We start from the raw sequence: 22418 nt of genomic DNA, 5'->3' as shown, positions 1-22418 counted from the left end.
CAACTAAGTGTCTAATCCTAACCCTTAACCTTAATCCTCAAAAAGCTCTTCAAAGTTGTGACGACCAGTCAAAAATGTCCTCACAAAGATAGGTTTGTCTGAACATTGGTCCTCACAGCCTTCTAAAGACACACACACACACACACACACACAGATAGTTAATTCTGCCGTCTATCGATTTGACTTTAACCTGTGTACTCATTACATGCAGCATGTAACAAGAGTTTCGGCTTTTCACCCACATGAACTCTCTGTGAGCTTCTGCTAAACACAGAATGTTTACAGTGAACAGTAATTATATATATATATATATATATATATATATATACACATACACGTATATGTATATATATATATATATATATATATATATATATATATTAAAAAAAAAAAAAAAGATCCACTGGTCATAAACCTGGGTTTAAACTGTGAGAATGTGTTTAGTTGACATGTAATCCCGTGATGTGATCACCTTTTTATCCGCTTTTAAAACTGCATTATTGGGAACAAAAGAGCAGGGCTCTTCCTAAACCTGGAGCATATTATAAGATTACCACAATAAAATGTTTGAGACAGTATAATGATAAATGTTGGATGATTACAGACACAGTTTTGCTTTAATCTGCAGTTTGCAAACAAACACAAATATTGATGTGTTCATGTTCCTTTAACTGTGTTTGTGCAACTTAAACAGTATATTGATTTACATTGACCCTCTGAAAAGTTCAGATTGCAGAGAGATTAGAAAGATTATTAGATTATTGCTCAGCAGCCCAACTTTTTAAACTTCTTACATGCAAATTCCTGTGAATAAATGTTGAAAATGCTTTTCTTCTTCATCTTTCATTGTTATTATTATTATTGTCACCATTTGGATTATTTGGAAGTTTGATTAAAAGAGAGGGTGAAGTTAAGAACTTCCATAATTACTTTTTTTTTTTTTAAGTAGACGCCACCTAGTGGTCACATGAATAATAACAATCTTGTATCTTGGATGTGTCGCCATCAAATAGCTGTCGTAGCTAAGGTAAGTCAATTTACTTACTTAATTTACTACCTAGCCAAGATGGTTTTAACCCTAATCTCACTAACACTCGTGCCTGGTGTCATATCTCTCCCTACCACTGGGGGCGCTACATTAGGAGACACTCATATATTAGGGGATTTGACTAGGAGAAAAGGTTGTAAAACCAATGTACAGTAAAAATGAAGTTGTTTATTCCTATATGATTCCCTCTGAATCGACAACTCGACCAAATCGCTGTTGATTGAGCAGACTTTCCCCATAATCTGATAAATGAATGCAGATTGTTAATGCAACACAGGAAAACATTACACATGTAGACAAAGTATTGGATTGTCCTGGAACGCGTATCGATTCACAGAGTGAGTATTGAACCACTGGGCTCTGCTTCTCCCGCAAAGAAAAAAGAAAAAGGAAGAAGAAAATCCTTTCCGTTCCTCTCCTCTGAGATCGAGTCTGATTTTTCGCTCAAAACAAAGCGTCAAATACATTCCTCTGGTGCAGAAAAGTAGGTAAACTCACTTATTTCCAATGCATCTGCAGAATAATGATCCCCTTGAAACAACTGACACTTGTGTGAATTTTCAGACTTTTCAATCTACATCTTCCAAAGATTCTTCTTATATAACGTGGTCGCTTTTAAGTATTTTCTGCACACTAACGAGTATGTATATATATATATATATATATATCATATTTTTCTACATAATAATAGGATTTCATGACTGAATTATTAAGACGGACAACTTCTGCAGTGCAAACTTTCCGCAGGAGCCTAAAGAGACAATGAGGAGTGTGCATGATGAAAAGTGGAGGAGGAGTCACGGAGGGAGAGATTGTCTTCTGTGTTTTATCGCCCTCAGGCTTCGTCTGCTTTCCATCTCCTCGTCTGTGTGAGCTGCTTTCAAGGAGAAGGATGGATGATGCACACACAGAGGGAGAGAGAGAGGCGAACGTTTCCCATCACATTATGGATGCATGCAATATTCACATTCTCTGATTGTGTTATGAAATAAAATCTGGCTTTTAGCTTCTGATCATGGGATTATGACCAGTTTGTTAATAATCGCTTGGTTTGAATAAAAATGAGACTTCCTCACAGTGTGCGCTTTTGTACGGAAGAGCATGAGGGTCACGTGTAAAAAGATTTTTCGAAAGAATCAAAGATTGAAAACTGAATTCTGAGAAAAAAGTCAGAGATTTAAGTTAGAATTCTGAGAAAAGAGTCAGAGATTAAAGTCAGAATTCTGAGGAAAAAGTCAGAATTGATTATAGTCAGATTTCTGTGGATAAAGCCAGAGATTTAAGTCAGAATTCTGAGGGAAAAGTCAGAATTCTGGGGAAAACGTCAGAGATTAAAGTCAGAATTATGAGGAAAAAGCCAGCCATTAAAGTCCAAATTCTGAGGAATGTGTCAGAATTGATTATAGTCAGAATTCTGAAGGAAAAAAGTCAGAGATTAAAGTCAGAATTCTGAGGAAAAAGTCAGAGATTAAAGTCAGAATTCTGACAGAAAGTCAGAATTGATTAAAGTCAGAGTTCTGAGGAAAAAGTAAGAGATTAAAGTCAAAATTTTAAGGGGGAAACAAATCAGAATTTTGAGAAAAAAAAGTCATAATTATGAGATTAAAGTCAAACATGAACATAGTCTATAAAAGAAAGACTCAGGATTCATGATTTGACTGCTGTGAGACATAGACAGACATCACCTGCAACTAGGCTCCTATATATACCAGCTGTCAATCACACTGAGCTGTCATTAAAATGTAAAATAATTTTTACTAGCGACTAAGACCAATAACTCCTCAGAGAAAATGTTCACTGAAGTCATAAATCATGAGAGAATTTCGAAGCTCATGTCATTTACGCCAAAGACAAACAATGAAGACGCCCCCTGGTGGCTAACAGTCCTACTTTTGCGACTTTACTTTTGAAAATGGAGGACTATGTTTATATTTTTGAAAACAGACGACCCCCCAAAACCCCAAACTACTCCTTTAATACTCCAAAACAACTGTGCACTTCATTCACTTTAACAGAGGATTAAAAACAATCTTACTAAATCATTGTTTGGGCTTTTGTTTCCCTGTTTAGACATTTTGCAGCGTGCAGGCACAGATTTATGTGAGCACGAGGGGGAAAAAGTGAGTGGAAAAGTTGAATGTTAAGTTAATGCACAGGATTTAGTCTTATGCATATAAAGTATGATTGTTTGTGGATGCACACAGCTTAATATGTAGATCAGGGATTCACAGCAGCAGCAGCAGCAGCAGAGGCAGAGAACAGCTGCATCAAACAGGGAAAAAGAAAGAAAGAAAGAAAGAAAGAAAGAAGCCTCTTCTGGAAACTGCAGAGCTGGATATTGCAGTTTGTGCTGCTCATTGAGAAGCTGTGCAGACACAATCTGCAGAGAACAAACCATACTGTCTCCAAGACCTCGTCTTAGCAGGACATTCTTCCTTAAAGACCATGTACTTTTTTCTCTTTCTTTCTTTCTTTTTGTCCAAGCCTTTATTTTTCAAGCTATAGGATTTCTGCTGAACTCACAGCGTCAGCAGCAGCAGCAGCAGCAGCAAAAACCACAGGCTTCATCCAAATATCACTGGGCAGTTCCACCTGAGCGGCTCGACTTGCTCAAGGGCTCAGACAGAGGTTACTGAAGGGGAAAGCGCCACTGGCCTCGCTCGCATGCACGGGGGATCTGAACCAGCAACTGTCTGATCTTTATCTGACATTTATACCTCCACAAGGATGAAGAGTCTGCATTGTTCTTCTTTATTTGATTTTATTGTTTGAATTATTATCAGTTACCTCCTCCACGCAGGTGGTTTATGTTTTAACCCACATCTGTTTCGCCTTTTTTTTTTTGGTTTACTTGGCACAACCCGATGAACTGCATCAAAAACAACAATAGTAATAATAATTATTATTAAAACTTTGATTTATAAAGGTCTGTACAAGTAGAAAAAAGACAAAACAGAAGAAAAACTCAACTTTAACTAGAGACAGATTATTTTTGTTATTATTGCAAAATAGGTATTTTTGTTTTAGGGCTGCAACTAATGATCAGTTTCATAATTGATTAATCTATTGACTGTTCTCTTCATTAAACGAGGAATTAAAATGTCTGAGATTATGTTATTTGTGTCCACAACATAAAATGATTCAGTCTTTTTTGTTTTATGGAGCAAAGAAGCCTGAAAATCAAACTGATTAGTCACTTATTCAATTAGTTGACGATTAATTCAGTAATAGATTAATAATCGATTAATCCAATAATTGTTGTGGCCGTAATCGTTTTTTTTTTTACATTTTAAACAAACTCCTCACGTAAAACACAACATTTAAATAACCAGATAACGCTGAAACACAAATATCTCGTCCGTTTTACCAATGAATAATCATCATAAATAATCATATTGTTCAAAAATGATTGTGCCAATTCTGAGACGTGTGAGCAAAAAATCCTAGAGGAGGTCTAGAGATTACATAAACATCTGCTCCCTGGGGGTCTAGTGGTTAGGATTTGGCGCTCTCACCGCCGCGGCCTGGGTTCCATTCCCGGTCAGGGAGCATATGTTTTCCAAGTGGAAAGGCTTGTAACCGGAGGGTTGCCAGGTCAACAAAAGGGCTTGAGGTACCCTTGGGCAGGGTACACAACCCCCCATTGCTGAACAGTGGCTATTTTAATTCAAGTGATTTTATTCAACATAATTTTTCCAGAAAACACTAAGACAAAAAAACTGTATGTTTGTATGACTTTGGTAAATACAACATTTTTTGTTTTCGGGGAACGGTTTCTGAGGCCCACCTGCAGTACCTCCCATGTCCACTAGTGTCCATTAGTTACAGTAGAAATTCGGCACAGTGGTTTATGAGACAGAAGAGAAGGTTAAAATAACTTAATTTCTTTTGTTGCATTGAGGAAAAACCTCGACCTTATAAAGTTCTCCCGGATGGTGGTTTTATTTGAGTAAATAAAGCGTCTGCATTGTTATATACGAGGCTGAATTATTGTATACGCTAAAAAAAAAAAATCAGTGCGCTCCAGTCAGAGGTTCTGATACCTGTGGGAGCAATTCTGTAGAACAGAGAAGTACTGTTGAGCAGTTTTGGAACAATGAATAATCTTTGTTGTTACAGATATATACATATACTTATGTTCAAGGGCATTTTTTGAGGCTATGAACTGCATATAAAATGGACGTATACTCCTGAAACCGGCCGTCAATCACACTGGCGTCCGCTCCTAAGTGCCGTGCTTTATCATCCATTTTCCTCGAGTCATTGTTAGCGGAAAGCCGACATAAACGCATTGTTCATTTATTTAGTTTCTTCTTCAGCACCAGGAGCTCAACGGGGACTGTAAAACCCTCTAAAACCAGCCAAGTGTCAGTGACCCCGTCCACGCTGGACTGTTTTAAAGAAACAAACACAAAAATAAAACCCACAAAGCACAAATTCGGACTTTATAAGATGATGATGAAGGCGAGCGAGCATGCTGGGATTTCCTTTAGCCTCTTGTTCCTCTCCTATAGTGGAACACGGCTCTCTGTTCCTCTGCTTTTTCCTGCCTGTCAAATCTCCATCATTAGAACAGTGCTGGGGGATGAAGAAAGGGAAGGAGAGAATAAAAAAAGAAGAAGAAGAAGAAGAAGAAGAAATCGGCGCAGCCACGTTATCCGGCAGCACATGGCCCTCTGATTTCAAGCAGAAATAATCCATTTTGGAGTCAACACTGTGTTGGCCAGAATTATGGTCTTTGTCCCCCCCTCTTACCCACCACCCCCACAGAGTGGTGGGGTGGTCATGAGCAGGACAAGGAGGAGGAGGAGGAGGAGGAGGAGGAGGAGGAGGATGGAGGGGAAAGTGGCGAAGCCTGGGAATAAAACTTCATTTAGAATTGAAAATGTCCCCAAAGACGTGTGGCTCTCGAGGCTCTCGAGGTTCGACCTCGATGGTGGAGTGAGTCTCAATCAAGAGAGAGAGAGAGGAAGAGGAAGATTGGGAAGATGTTGGGTACAGCAGAGGTAGAGAGGGGGAGGGAGGGAGTAAGAGAGGGAGGGAGGGAGGGAGGGAGGGTGTCCCATGACTGGCATGTTTTTCGAATTCGATAAAGTCAGGCATGACTAAATAACACATAAAATGTTTGGCATCGTGAGCAGTGGCTGAGGGAAGAGGAGGAGGAGGAAGAGGAAGAGGGAGGGAGGGAGGGCGAGCTGCAGGGTCTGCTTTCTGTGGATGACTGTGTAAATGATGCTCTCTCTCTCCCTCTCTCTCTCCCTCCATTACTTGCACCGCTCTCTCTCTCCATCTCTCTCTTTCTCTATATCTCGCTCCCTCTCTCTCTCGCTCGGTTTCCACCACGGTTGAAAAACAAAGTACGTCGAGGAGTGGAGCTGACTGCTAATGCGGAGAAGCTCCGAGGAGACGAGGGGGGAGGGTAGAGAAAGTGAGGGAGGGAGGGAGGGAGGAAGGGGGGGAAAAATGAGCAAGGGATGAAAAAGAGAGAGGAAGAGGAGGAAGAAACTAGGAGGGAAGATGAAAAAAATAAGCTTGTCAATGTGGGAACAAGGACTCACTGAGGGGTAATAGGAGAGAGAGACAGCCAGATTGAAGGAGAGAGAGAGATGGAGGGAAAGAGGAGGAAGAGGAGGAGGAGGAAGAAGGATGCTCAGGTGATGTGCAGGTCTGCTTCTCCCTCACCCGCCTCACCTCAGGAGTTTTTTCGGCTTCGGCTTCTCAACCAAAACTGTCCTAATAAAAGCCAGAGTGACACATAAGCATGTCATCGTAACAGCCACGCTAGCAGGTTTTTGGATCACTTCCAAGTCCGACTCGTCCTGGGTTTCTCCTCGTACAGTTTCAAGGCTGTGGCCCAAACACTTTCTCGGCTGGTCCACCACTGCACGCCGTGTTTACAGTGCGTCGGTAAACACTTGAACTCACGCGCTCTAAGACAGCAGGCCTCTCAGTGTCTTGCTCAAGGGCATTTTTAAGGACACTGACTGCTGTAATTAGGGCTGAACAACAACGATAACATAACTATTCTCGTTTTCATTCGAAAAACATATTAAAAAAAAAAAAGATTACTGTGTGATTTGTGCCGATCTGTGAGAAACAAACATGTTCTCTTCAGTCTGTGGAATGCGATCGAGACAATAATGAACCTAAAATGATATTTTGACGCACATTTTCATAGAATTTTGATTAATTTGAGTCAAAACTAAAAGTGCATACATCACTGTCATTTTACCCCAGTGGTGTCAAAGTGGTGGCTCGCGGGGCACATGCGGCCCCCCCAATCGAGTACATGCTGACCACCTTGATATCAAGTTATAATAAAAACATGGCCACAGCCTCACCTTCTTCAGGTGATATAGAATAAAGACAAAATCTAATACAGTAATAATAAGCTATTCGGCCATAATTATCACATTATATTACATTTTAAGCTAGTTTGGTGTTTTAGTGACAGTTGTCAATATCATTATTTGTGTAATTTTTTAATATTTTGCATCATAGGTATGTTTTCATGGTGAAGTAAAGATCGTTCCATATCAAAACAAGCACATTTACTTTGAAATTCTGTCAAATGCATCACCATGAATAACTTAATTGCGATATCACGATGGATTATTGTTATTATATGTTTTAATTTTAACTTCTTGCTACTGAACAGTTAGTCCGGCCCCCTCTTGACCAGACTAGATGCTCATTGGCCTGTTTGACATGATTCTTCAATTCTGTTTTATTGTTTTTATTTGAAATTGCACTAATTTCAGTCATTTTCAAATGTTTTATCCTCCACATGGGGGTCACGGGAGGAGTGGAGATGATCCTAGCTGACACAAAGCAAGGAAACTGTGGTAACATCCACTCTCACACTCACATGTTCCCTTAACCTAATCCATATTCTGTGTGTTTTTGGGCTGTGGAAGGAAACCAGAATACTACGAAGAAAACACAGAACGGTTCTCGGTCAAACCAGGATTCGAACTGGTGACCTTCATGCTGGCAGGCAACAATGCAAACCACTGAATCCCCATGTGGCCTGGCAAAAAAACCCCAAAACTAAATCAATTGAATAGTAGTAGAAAGTTTTTGCTTCCACTCAGCTTGTGGTAAAGGACACAGATGTCCTACGTTAACTCAAAATAAACAACGTGGCGGCAAAAGAAGCAAACATGAAGAAGCACAACAAAGTGTGGACAGAGAAAAGTCCCACAATCACTCACTTCAGTGTTAAAAAAAAGAAAGAAGAAAAAAAGAAAGGAGCCTCATGCTGAAAACTGGACTAATTATGTGTTAATGGGCCGCCAGATTTCACACTCACCAACGCGGCAACGCGCCAAACAAAAGTTCACACACAAGCGACGGCGGAGGCACGAGAAGCTCACGCGCCGATCCCTGATGAGATGAGAAATATTTGAGAGGAATGTAAACTCATTGTTCTTCCCTCTTCATCTCAACCCTCTTCTCCTCTTTTTCTCCTTCCCCCTCATGTCTTCATTTCCCCCGCGTTGTCCTTTTCCTGCTGATTGGCCCCGTCTTCAGTGGCGGGGGCCACTCCACAGAGATCCTGATTAGCTGGCACTCGTTTGCGGGGGGGAGGGGGGGGACGAAAACGCGACAAGGAGCATATGCCTCTCAAGTAAACGTGTTACCCAAACATGCAATTTACAAATAATTATCGTCGTATTAATTAGTCACATTAATTCACGCCACTTTGTTGGGATTGTTAACCCCCCCCCCCCCCAGCGTCGGTGCCAGGGAATCCTGCCAGAAGCATCAGCCAGCGAGACGGCGAGAGCTATTTTTTCTGAGGCGTCGGGAGAAAGAAGGGCAGCTGGGTTGTTGGTGCGCACACACACACACACACACACACACACACACAAATAAATAAACACACCGAAAAAATCTTCAATTGGTACTATAATTAATTTAGGTGTTGAAGTATTTTCTTTAAGTCTATCAGCACACACACACACACAAATGTTGGTTTTGCATACTTTACGGGGACACTCTTAGACTTAATGCATTCCCTAGCCCCTTACCCTACCCCTAATACTAGGTCTTAAATCTGAAAACGCCTTTAAAGTTGTCTGAACCAGCCAAAAATGTCCTCACAAAGATAGGTTTGTTTGACAACTGGTCCACACACACCTTACTAAAGACACTCACAAATTAGGTTTTGCCTCATTGGTACCAGGTTTTGGTCTCAATGGGGACTACTGGTCCTGACAAGGTCAGTGTTTATGACAGAAAAGGTAGAAATATTACAAGCGTCACATCACCTTAAAGGTGCCATATGTAAGAATGTGGCCAAAAACGGTTACTACAATCACATTCAAAATACCAAGGTCTTTTACGTTTCATTTTCTGACGTAACTGGCAACCCGTGGTTGCTCTGCAGTTAAGACTCTACTGACTGCAATGATTGGTATACGGCGGTAGGTGGCACCACATGCCAAAACATGATTTGCAGTCTGCAAAATATTTTTTTAATGCAAATATTTTGGCTGAACTGTTGTTGTTGTTGGTGAGTTCAGTTTGTTATATGAACATTATTCCTGAGTCTCTGTGACATATTAGGAGGATTTTATGGCCAGTTGCTTTAGATTTATTATATAATGCACCTTTAACCATCACAACTAAATGCCTGGCCCTAAAAATATCTTAACCCTGAAAAAGCCCTTTAAAGTAGTGTGGACAAGCCAAAAAATGTCCTCACAAAGATAGGTTTGTTTGACGACTTGTCCACACAGCCTACTTAAGACATGTGGACACACACACACAAAGGTTTGCGCAGTTATTCCTTTACAACACTGCAATGGCAGCCTTGGAAAAGCCTTAACCCCAACCTTAACCATAACCACAAATCACATCTTAGCCCTAAATTGAAACCAGTTCCTCAGAAACAAGGTTTCCGCCTCATTAGATCCAGGTTTTGTCTCTCTTTAGTTGCATAATTAGTAGTGGTCTAACCCCAACCTCATGTCTTCACCTTAAAATGTAGTCATTTAAGGAAGACAAGTCCACACAATGTGACTGTGTAACCAGAGTTAGGTCCCCACGACATAAGGAATACCAGATACACACATACACAAGATTCCAGAGTTCTCATCTCCCCCTAATGGACATGTGTCCACATCTCCACCAACAGAACCAACAGATAATGTTTCATTAAAAAGATGACAAACCATTAAAAGGATAAGGCACTGGCACATTTTCTTATTTTTAAGAGAATTAAACCAAACGGACAAAACAAAACCCCACAATGCATTAGTGCCTCTTTCTCTCGCTCTGTCTTAGACTGCAATGTCAATTAACCCTTTATTAAACTCTAAAGACATCACCGTTTAAACACAAAGTTCCACTGCGGATTAACACACATTTTGGTTCCTGGATGTGCTCTCCAGCAGCAGCAGGACGGTGGATGTGGGGATTTAGTCAAACTAAAAATGAAGTGCTGGTTTTAATGAGGGAGCAGGTCATGCAGTGCAACAGTGAGGCTCACTGATGAGGTTTTAACAGCATCTGGAGAACAAAGGAGCTGCAACACACATCAGAAAATAATATATATATATGTATCAGGATTTAGATATTCCCACCACTTGATACCTCATTGCTACGATGTCATTTTGGTCTTTTTGGTGTTGACGATAAGGGAAATATAGAAAAACCAAGCACGGCTGAAAACAGTAGATTTTATAGTTGTAGTTATAAAATAATCCATCCATCTATATACACTGCTTATTATTCAAAGGTTGTAGCTGGAGTCAATTCCAGCTCGCATAATGGAAAACAATTTAAATCTTAATTTCATTAAAGAAAAGTTGGACGAAGCCAACTCCTCCTGGGACGACTGGGACTCCACTAAACGAGTTAGAGGTGGTAGCCGCGGCGATTGCTCTATAAGACGGCAAGAGAAGCTCGGCTTCTTCTGAAATGTCAAAGTCAAATATGTTACTGTGTTGTATTTATTTTTTATTTCAGTACTTATTTCAGAACGCGACTAGAATGCGTTTCACTACTTTGTTCAGAATAAGCTGTTTATCACAGACAACGGATCGTCTTACGTTATTTTCTTATTCCCGTAGCAGCCTCCGCATTAAAACAACAGGAAGCTCAGCTCCTTAGGTTTTGTTTTCACAGTGATTGTTACAAATGCAGTAAAAAACGTCACTTCCACGGAAGCTCAGCTTCTCTGGGAGTCAGTGGAGCAGTGGGCGGGGCGCGGATGCTGGGCTTCTGCATGATGATTGGAGGAGCCAGTTTTTGACTGACAGCAATACAGAAACAGCCACACACATGAACACAGATAAACAGACAGAGATGTGTCAGAAAACACAGAACATATATATTATTATTATTATTATTAGATGGCTTAGATGGGGTGATTATACCTTTATTTTAACGAAATGATGGATTTAAGTGTCCTTGGTGTGCATTTTTATGGCAACAATGGTAACAGATATATTGTTGATTTATTTATTTATTACGATCGCACACAGATTTTCGACTGTACGGCACTTTGGTTTAAGTCCTTTTTTAAAAAATGTGCTTTGTAAATAAAGTTGGATTGAATTGAAGGACCTGTAATGAGACGTAAATCATAAAGAAAGACATAAAAGACACATTTGGATCATATTTGCATGTCTATGTATGCAACTTACATACATGTAATTCAGCCCTGTCATATATATATATATATATATACATATATATATATATATATATATATATATATATATACATATATATTTATATATATGTATATATACGTATATATGTTAAAAGTCACACATTTTCAATTAAGCAAGCTTTAAGAAGTTAGACTGAGGAGAGTAAATATTGTAGTGCTTGCACAAAAATTTCACAGTCAACCAAACGACCGCCGCTCCTCATCCTCATTTATCACAAAGTTGACGGTAAAAGGCAGGTGGTTGAAATACTAATAATTAGTATATGGGAGAGCGTGGCAGGCAGGCTGTCACCAAACATCGTCAGAGTGGCAGCAAACACAAAAGGAGTTTTGCTCCAGAAGAAAGTCATTACCTGGAAGTCATTACTTAAAGTTCATCATTCAGTATCTGCAAAACATAGACAATCTACAGCGCTGAAGGGTAATCATCCCATGAGCCACATATTAAAGCTACTCCCATCCTTTGAAAAGTGCCGCCGTTAGTGTCTAATTTTGTGCCATCAATCATCTTTGCATGAAAAGATGATGCAGTTTTTTTTTTCTCCGTCCCCTCCCCCCCCCCTCCATGAATGACATTATCTCAATTTGGAAGGAGTCTATAGTCGAACCAAGACCCACTCAGACTTGTCAGCGTTGTTCGTCCAACCTGTCCGGCTCTAGGTGATGATTAAACCACATACTTGTGAAGTGCAACTCGCAGAGTGAAATCAAATTTAAAACAAGAAAGAAAGAAAGAAAGAAAAAAGAAAAAAGTCGAGGAGACAAAGAGGCAAAGAAAGTCAGGAGATACTCAGTGGGCGATTATGCAGCAAATGCAGTTCTCTGCAGTGCAGAAGAAATGAGAGCGAGGGGAGAGAGTGAGAAGAAACTGTGGAGGATCCATCCTGCAAACATTCCACCACACTGAGGAGCAAGGCACTTGTGAGGTTAGGGGTTCAATTCCTCTTTTGGCTTAATGTAAAAGGAAAAAAAAAGGCTTGGGCTGAAGTTCTTATATACTTTTATATTATATAAAAGCACAATATGTGTATCACTTTAATGCATTTTATGACTAGATTTGTTTGCTGGAGTTAAAATTGAGACATATTTCAAAAGTATTTAAGTTCATTTTTTGTGTTTTATGGCAAAATTTTGTGATATTTTTGTGCACATCTATTTATGAAGCAAGTTGTGTTTGTGTGTGTGTCGGGCATATTTGGCTGACTATTAGTCAGATCGCCCTAAGATTTTGGATATGGGTTGATCACGGCCCCAATGATGTGCATCATTGGTTTTCAGGTTTTTTGGAGTCATTTTAAAGCTCCCATAGAGTGGACCTATCACACATATATCTGAGTTATGGAGGTCTACTTACATGCATAAACTTTTTATATGGTCAAAAACCTCCTAATTGCTGGAAACAAGCCGATAGAAATCTCTCCTCACTGAAGCTCTCATCTGGCGCCGCGCCAGGATTGTCAGCGTGTCAACAACGGGTAGGCAAACCAGCACGATACACCAGGCAGGCTATTTTGCGGCTAACTTGGCGAACCTGGTTCCAAAGGTAAGCTAGCGAGACTGCGATTAGCATTAGCGTAGGGCTAACATAATACAAACTATGTGCAACCTCATTAGGCACAACGTAAATGTTTTAATTTTTCGATTTGCATCAGTGTGGCCGACAGTCACAAAACAGCTAGCTATGCTAATGCTAATCGAAAATTAAAACATTTGCGTTGTGCTGAATGAGGTTGCAGAGTGTTTGTATAATGTTAGCCTTTAAATCAAAATCACAATTTTTAAAACAATGCAATGTTTTATGCCAACTTAAAAAAAGTGCAATACATACATAATGGAAAGATTATATATCTTTAAGCTCTTATTCTTGCTTTACAATGCTTTAAAAGTTAAAAATTTAGCGGAAATGACAGAAAAAAACTAAAACTAAAACAAAACTGTTTCGCCCCATATCTCAGCATAAAGACAAAGTTTATTCTGTCTTTCTTGCGTGTCCTTATCAATGTAATTGCACATGATTATATCTAATTTTATCACAGTGAAGCAAAAATACAGAATAACATTTAAAAGAACACAAAAAATAAGTAACTTCTAACTTTTCTAAGAAAAAAAAAAACTTAAAAACACTCGCATCACACACACACTCACACACAAATAACCCTTAAAAACTAAGATAAGAGACAGAAAAAAACCAATGTCATTACAATAAATAATTCAAAAGAAATGTTCCCGCTGGGATGTTACCCTCTCTCTACTTCCATAATAATCCCATGTTCTCATGTCTGTTGTGAGGTCACATTACATCACGTCTTGCCAAACATGAGCAGACACTTGCAGAAAGCGGCTGATGTCAACGTTATTCTTTATTGTTCAAAAAGCTTTTGTTGCTGTTTTTTTTTCTTTCCCCAGTGGAATCTCTCGACTCTCAACACTTTGTCCGCTCTGCATTTTCCCTTTTTTATGATCACACACACACACACACACACACACACACACACACACACACACACACACACACACACACACACACACACACACACACACACACACACACACACACACACACACACACACACACACACACACACACACACACACACACACACACACACACACACACACACACACACACACACACACACTTCTCTCCCAGGTGAATTCCTCTTCCAAGATAATCCCTGATTTTATTTCCAGTTAATGAACAACTCTCTGTAACAGACGCCACCTCATAACCTGTAGCCACCATCAGGTGAGGCTAAAGCAAACAGATTACACGACCTGCGAAAAAGGAGTTAAATCAACTGACTCAGACATTGATTTTTCGTCTTTCCTGTGACGTGTGTACAAACCAGTGTTTGCTTGGACCTACAGTACAATATACGCGCTGTGATCAATAAGCTAAGCTAAAAATACTATTAAAATTGATCATTAGCCCCAGTTGGTGTAAGCTACTGCTGGCTGACCAGTGAGAGAGGAGTAGACTGACGTATTGATCCGCGTTGGCCCGGGCAAACACACGTCTGTCTCCATCGACTCATATCTCTATCTAAATACCCATCACGAGCGACCATTACTGGGTCAACGGGGAGGAGTATCAGATCATTGGCAAACTAATTAAGTCAACTCAAGTTAACTGTTTGTCAAGCCGGTGACAAACTGAATTGTCACACAAAGCACTCCACGGACGGACGGAGGAGGAGACGAGTAAACGAAAGACGGGAGGAGGAAATGAAAGTGACAGCATGAATTTTCATACTCGATTAATCTGTGGATTATTTTCTCGATTAATCGAGTACCCGTTTGGTCCGCAACGAGTGCTTCCACTTTGAAACTGGTGCATAAATAGATAAAGGTATGGAAGAGCAGAGCTGAGATTCAGCTGCTGTGATTAGGCGTCTCCTCATGCTTGTCTGTGGACAGCAGCGACAGAAAGGAGTCACATGGTCAGAGACACTTAAAAGGAAAAAAAAATGCTGTATACAAATTTAAAAAAGGCTATAACACTAATTGACTTAAAAGGAAAAAGACAGAGAGGATCAGTCACTTAATCGGGAATTGCGCAGAAGCTCATGATACCCAACTACTTTTGTTTGCAGATTATTTTCAAAATCGATTAATTTTACAAATATTTTGTCTGTTATTCTGTCCGTAAAATGTCAGAAAATGTTGATTAGTCTGTTCTCAAATGTCTTCTTTTGTGCAGAAATGAAAATGACCGCGTTTTAAAGGTGCATTATGTAATAAATCTAAAGCAACTGGCCATAAAATCCTCCCAATATGTCACAGGGATATAGGAATAATGTTCATATAACAAACTGAACTCACCAACAACAACAGTACAGACAAAATATTTGCATTAAAAATCATGTTTATGTTTTGAAATCATGTTTTGGCATGTGGCGCCACCTACCGCCATCTACCAATCATTGCAGTCAGTAGAATCTCAGCTGCAGAGCAACCACAGGTTGCCAGTTACGTCAGAAAACGAAACCTAAAAGACCTCGGTATTTTGAATTTGATTGTAGTAACCGTTTTTGGCCACATTCTTACATATGGCACCTTTAATGATTTGTTTGTTATATGGAGCAAAGACACCCGAAAATATTCACATTTAAGAAGCTGAACGTAATGAATCGTTGTAGCCCTAACGCAAATAAGTGCAGTTAACTTTGTTTTTTTTTTCACGAGTGCAAAACCTGTCATTTCTGTCACTAGGGGTCTCTCTTTCAGTCAAGACGATGACTAAAGATGTATGTTGATAACGTGGGGAAGCAGAAAGGGATCATGAGCTTCTCCTAAATTCATGATTAAGTGATTGATCCTCTCAGTTTTCTCCTAAAGAAATTTATTTTATTTTTTATTATTGTGAATAAATAGAGAAATCCTGCACTTTTAAATGATAACATTAGCGTTTGGTTTTCTTCAGTAAGACAGATATTGTGATGCATCACTGTATGATTGTGTTGCATTACGCTGATTATCCCACCCTTACAAGACATTTTATACTCATAATAAAATACTTATTTTTAAAGAATTTTCTTGAGTTGAGTTTCCTGTGGGAGTGTGAGGGATGTGTTTGCTGTTGGGAAAAATAAACCCAAACAAAAACACACAAAATAAGCCAGCACATGAGCATCGGCATGATGAAACCTACATTATTTGTTTAACTGAAATGAAAAAGTGCTGAGGCATCGTCTTCTTCATGAGTGAACTCAAGAGATGGAGAGAGAGAGAGAGAGAGACTGTGGCTTTTCTTGTCTGCCACACACACACACATGGACGAGAGAAGCTAGTGCAGGAGTCAGAAACTATCCACATGTCCGTGTGGCATGAAGGTATTGTATTAAATCTGAAATGTGAGTCTGCCCTTTGAGATACAAGAACAAATCCAGTGTGAGTCTACGTAATGTTTACATAATGAGAACACACACACTATAGCACATGTAGCATCCTCATACAGAGGAGAAATAGTTAAAAAAAACACCACTACACATATATTCTGGAGGAAGACTCGCATACACACACACACACACACACACACACGCACACACACACACACACACACACACACACACGCACGCACGCACGCACGCACACACACGCACGCTCACGCAGCAGAATGTGGGAATCACTGCCCAGAACATGAAATATTCATTCAGTCATAAAACTTTAATTCAATCTCTCTCTGTGTGTGTGCGTGCGTGTGTGTGTGTGTATTTCCTGTCATTTTGGGGGGGGTTTCTATTTATGAGAGGTAAACACCCCCACTCTCTCTCTCTCTCTTTCACACACACACACACACACACACATAGAGCCTTGTCCATGAAAACAATAATACATTTAATTAAAAAGCCCCTTTTATCCGGACAAATGCGCGAGACTGAACACGTCATTAAGACGCCGGACTACGGCCCGGACACCACAGTTCATATATATATATATAGTTAGAAAAAATGACATCATTAAAGAGTCCCGTGTGATTTGCGTTAATGTCACTCAAACTCACGCAAATGAAACGTCGATAATCGGTGCCACGTTGTTTATCGCACCCCAGTGATGAGTTTGGGGTTTAATTTAAAGATTATCAGTATCAACCAGACGACAACTCAAAGCTTGACCATAATATATATATATATATATATATATATAAAAACTCTGAATATCTTTTTAAATCTTCGACTGTGACCACAAATTGGACTTAATCTTAATTAAGTGCTGGAAGTGGACCATGAAATGTAAATATGAAGGGAAAAAAAATCATCAACGGTTTTTATTGGGCATGGATATTTTTTAATGCAACTTTGCATAAATGTTTGATTGGAATACTTAATTACATCGAAACCTGGTGGATCCTCGAGTTTATAGACGACATATTCAGGCGACTGGGTTTTTATTCAAAGGAAAATAAATAATATGCAAAGTGTTAGCAAACAGATGGTTTGTGTTGGTCAATACTAACACAAACCTCCTTAACCAGGAAAGTAAAGTCACTTGACAAGACTTTTCTCCCTCATTTTATGACGACCAACAAGCAAAGGGCTGGTAAACTGACATCTCGTGTGCAAAATGCCACATTCACTACCAGGGGATTCACTTCCAACATATAAACTGTCATAAAAATTAGTTCTTACACTTAATTACTTACTATGTTGTAGATTTAAGATAAGATATTTATTTAATAGTCCCACAACGGAGAGATTTGCAGTGTTACAGAAGCAGAGACAGTCAAATATAAATGTATTTAATGATGCAGAAGTCACAAAAAAGACTGTTGTTGACAAACGACCCAAAGCGAACTTTGAACTGTGTTCCCAATTTCCACGACTGTCACCTACGCACTATCATTGCTCTACTGTACATTCTCTATACTATTCTATTCTATAATGTACTTCCCTATAAGTATTGTAACTGCTTATTGTTGCCTGTTCTTGTGCCATATGCAATGACAATAAAGTTGAATGTAATCTAATCTAATCTAATCTGATTTTTAACATTTTGAGTACTTTTTTGCTCAGGTGTGTTTATATATAAGATTGCAGATATATTGTGCTGAGAAATAAAGGATATAAGACACTCTATATATCTATATAATCTCGTACGTTTTTCCACTACTATGTAAAAAACGTACACGTCACTTAGTCGTGGACAGCGCGTTAATCCAGGGTCGACAATGGTTAAGATATTGCATGTGTTTTGTCAACATTTGCAGACAAGCTTCACCTGAATGGACCTCTATCATTTTGACTTTCCCAGTGAAATCTGCCAGGGAGGAGGGAGGGAGGGCGATAAGGGTGAAAGTGTAACAAGAGAGAAAGAAAAATAGCAGAGCAGAAAGTCAGGAAGAGAGAGAGAGAGAGAGGGGGAGAGACGTCTCCAGTCACCCTAATCCAACCGCACACCACGCGTGGATGGTGAATGTTTAGGCGGACGAGTAGGAGGAAGCCGGAGGGGAAAGACAAGGATGGGGGAGGGCTGGAGGGGAAGTAGGAAGGGTTGGGGATAGAGGAGGAGGAGGAGGGAGAGCCGGGGGGTTGGCATGTCCCTGCGAGGCCAGCCCTCATCCCCTCTTCACCTCCATCCATAATTCAATAACTCCCCCCACCTCCACTCGACTCCCTAGTCGTACCAACCCCCAGGGCGCAGCTCCACAGGGAGGACACAACATGCAGGGGAGGAAAAGACAAAGACGCACCTCCACCACCACCACACACACACAAGGAACCTCGCAAATAAAAATGCCACAACTCAGTGCAGCGATGAATCATTTGCCAACAGAAGTTAAGTCAAAACTACATGCAGTCACACAAAAAAAACAAAGCGTACGCGAGCGATCAGACGCTGTCGACTCGATCGATGATCCTCGCAGAGAGAATTAACAGCTCAGTGGAACAAACACTGTGCGACGCCGGCTCCTCCTGAGCTTAAACATGATCAGTAATGAGCATCACTTTGCACCGTTTGGCCTCTGATAATCGAGCCGTGGCAGGAAAAGAGACTGCAGAACCTGCTGCGCTGTCGCTGGCTCACCTGGAGGGAAGGTAGGTCACGGGGTGGTGAAAGTGTGCAAACTGTTTCCTGCACATTATATTTTAACATTTTCTTTTATTTAAGCTTTGGAATAATAATAATAATAATAATTCCCTGCACAATTTGTTGTTACAGTTTCTGACATGATTCCAGATGACACTGGAAAGGAGAGTAGGACATAAGTGTTGATAAAAATACTAGATTTTAAACGGAATAATAGAATCATGTTCCCTTTTAGGGATGTTAACTTGTCGCAACGTAACGGCTTTAAATGCACAATATGTAATTTCTGCCACTATTGAGGTTAAAATCAATGCGGTGAAATATTGCGATATTTTGCGTGGTGATATTTTCTTATATTATTTTTAACTAATGCTACAGATAAACATAACACTTTTTGAGGATTAGAATAAAAACAATAATGTAATGATATTCCAGTCCACTAGATGGTGCTAAGTGCTCACTCTAAATAGAGCTGTTCAAGGAGGATATCGCAAATACTATTTCTGCAATAATATCGTGATAATATCGTATTGCGACTTCAATATCGTGATAATATCGGAATGCGTAATGATATTGTATCGTGGTGTCGCTGGTGATTCTCTCTTTCAATCAAAACAACTGCAACTGTTTTTTTCGATTTATTTCTTTTTTATTCTATGCTATTTTGATAATCAATTAATAAAAACAAGTTAATTTGATTTTTCAGCTTCTTAAATGTGAATATTTTCTGGTTTATTTGCACCATATTAACAAAGAAATCAACCTAGTTTGACGACGTTGGGGATCATGAGCTTCTGCTCACTTCCCGATTAAGTGACTGATCCTCTCTGTCTTGTTCCTTTAAGTCAATTTGTAGTCTAGCTCATTTTTTTTGTTTTTTGTATACACTAAACACTTCTCTTTTTAAAGTGTCTCTGACGATGTGACTCCTCTCTGTCTCTGCTCGTCCACACGTTTATCTTTTTTTTTTATCACATTCTTTACCAGTTTCCACGTAAAATCACTCTCTCTCTCTCGCATTCCTTGGTCCTTGCTTCAATGCATTTTTTGTTCAACAGGGCTTTTATTGTGAAACACCAGGCCAGCAGATGTGTGGCTACTTTGCACATTCGCCTACACATTATCCACTTCTTTGTGCCACTAGATGAACACGTACAACACAAATGAATATTGAAACGTGATGGATGTTTTGCAGCCGTTAATGATTGATGAATCAACTGCGACCAAAGTACAGCACCTTTACCTTGAGTCGCTCCAACAAAGGTAATTTGTAAATGGACTGCATTCCTACAGCGCTTTGCCACTCCATCGATCGACTCGAGCCGCTTTTTTAAAAATGTACGACTCGTTCTCACACATTTACGCTCACACGACGGGTTCAGTGTCTTGCTCAAGGACACTTCCGCTCTTCGTGCACGGTCTTTATTTATATGAGCCAGGAATGAAACCTTCACAGGCTTCACAAGATTTGTTCGAGTGAAACAGTCTGAGGAGAACAAATGACTTGCTACACTTGCTGTGGTGAATTATAAGGAAATATTACCAGGATTTTAAGGGGTTTTCAAGCCAAAAAGGACGTCACAAAAAGTAAATATTGGCTGTCGTAGAAGTCGCAAAAAGTAGTCATCACCTAATCTGTGTATGTAAGTGTAACTGACCATGTAACTTGTATGAAGTACCTTATTAAAGGGTTGAGGCTGGCTTTACACGACAACGATCTGAACACAAACCGCAAAGGTGGTGTTGCGTTCCCACTTTTTATTTTGCGTTGAGACGAGCGTCTTTGGGTGGAAATCTGCATGCACACGGTGACGCAAAAGTGTGTGAAATTTGATGTAGTATGCATGCCATAATGCCTGAAACGTCTTTCTACTTCTCTCTAGTAGTGCTGAGTAGCACACAGTCGAAAAACCACAACATTAACTCGGCGTAAATGCTGAAATGATTCCTGGATAGGTATCAGAGCAGCTAAGGCAACTTGAATGTCCGACTGATGGATCGAATCCGACTTGTTTGTTGTTGTTTGTCTGTACTGCACATGGATCTGACGTCAACGCGCACGGGAGGATAGCCAGCGTGACGACGAATGTGGTGCCAACTTCAGCGTTGTACCAGCGTGAGCAACATTTTTGCGTTTTCAACCCTTTAGACGGGAAAGCGACAGCGGAGCGTTTTTAAGATTTCCACTCTGGAGGGTGGGTTAATTTTTTTGCGTTTTTAAGCCCCAAAAACGCCGTCGCCGTCTAAACGAAAGGCACATCTGATAAAATATTTTGCCGGTTTCACCCGGGAGCGTTGCCGTGTAAAGCCAGCCTGAGTAAAAGTATCATACCACAAAATGACTTTGGTAGAAGTTGAAGTCACGTTTTTTTTTTAATAATATTACAAAGTAAAAGTCTTAAAGTATATGACATTTACTGTATTTAAATATCAAAAGTCATTTTCTGATATAACAGGTACTTAAGTTTAAAGTGAGAAGCTAGGATTGAGCCATGGTAGCCCAGTGGTAGGATGAGTTGTCTTTCAATTGGAAGGTTGTGGGTTCAATCCCTGGCTCTGCTAGTTTATATGTGTCCTAGAGCAAGACACTTAACCCCATGTTGAAACTGTAGAAAGAAAAGCTTTATATAAATACAGACCATAATACCAACTCTTCTTCTTCTAATTTTATTTGGTAGTAACAAGTAACAAAGCCATTTCCTATTTTTGTACATTAATATTTTTTGACTTAAAATTATGGTTTAACAATGCTTAATCTATCTAATTAATCTTTAATTCTATTAAATAATTTATGCAATACATTTTTGTTTATCAGCCTGCCAGTGATGTGAGAAGGTTGATAAAAGTGTCAAAGTTGATAGGAAACACACAGTTTTTTGTTTGCATTTAATGGACATAATCAATTCTTTTTAAAGGAATTATGCGTCCAAATCCGACCGCACCACTTTTTTCCGTCGGCCATGGTAACTCTGTACAGAAATGGACACGACGGTCACTTTTTAACTTTGTAAACTTTCCTTAAAACTCTCTCTTTCTCTCTGTGTGTGTGTGTGTGTGTGTGTGTAGATAGCGAGGGCTGAAAAAGCATCACATAAACATTTAATACCTTAAGTAAAGCAGTGCAGACTCTTTCATAGACTATGGAGAACTGATGGTCTC

General features: G+C 39.7%; 1 protein-coding gene across 2 annotated transcripts in view; it reads right to left on the bottom strand.

Moving 5' to 3' along the window:
* Window positions 1–22418, bottom strand: part of ldb2a (LIM domain binding 2a) — a gene marked incomplete at its 3' end in the record, with an annotated part of 107717 nt that overhangs the window by 42688 nt on the left and 42611 nt on the right. The gene's annotated exons all lie outside the window — the stretch shown is intronic.

The sequence above is a fragment of the Microchirus variegatus genome (genome assembly GCF_963457635.1).
Source record: "Microchirus variegatus genome assembly, chromosome: 6".
In the NCBI taxonomy this organism is placed as follows: Eukaryota; Metazoa; Chordata; class Actinopteri; order Pleuronectiformes; family Soleidae; genus Microchirus; species Microchirus variegatus.
Note: the sequence above shows the minus strand (reverse complement) of the source record. Positions and strands in the feature narration are given on the sequence as shown.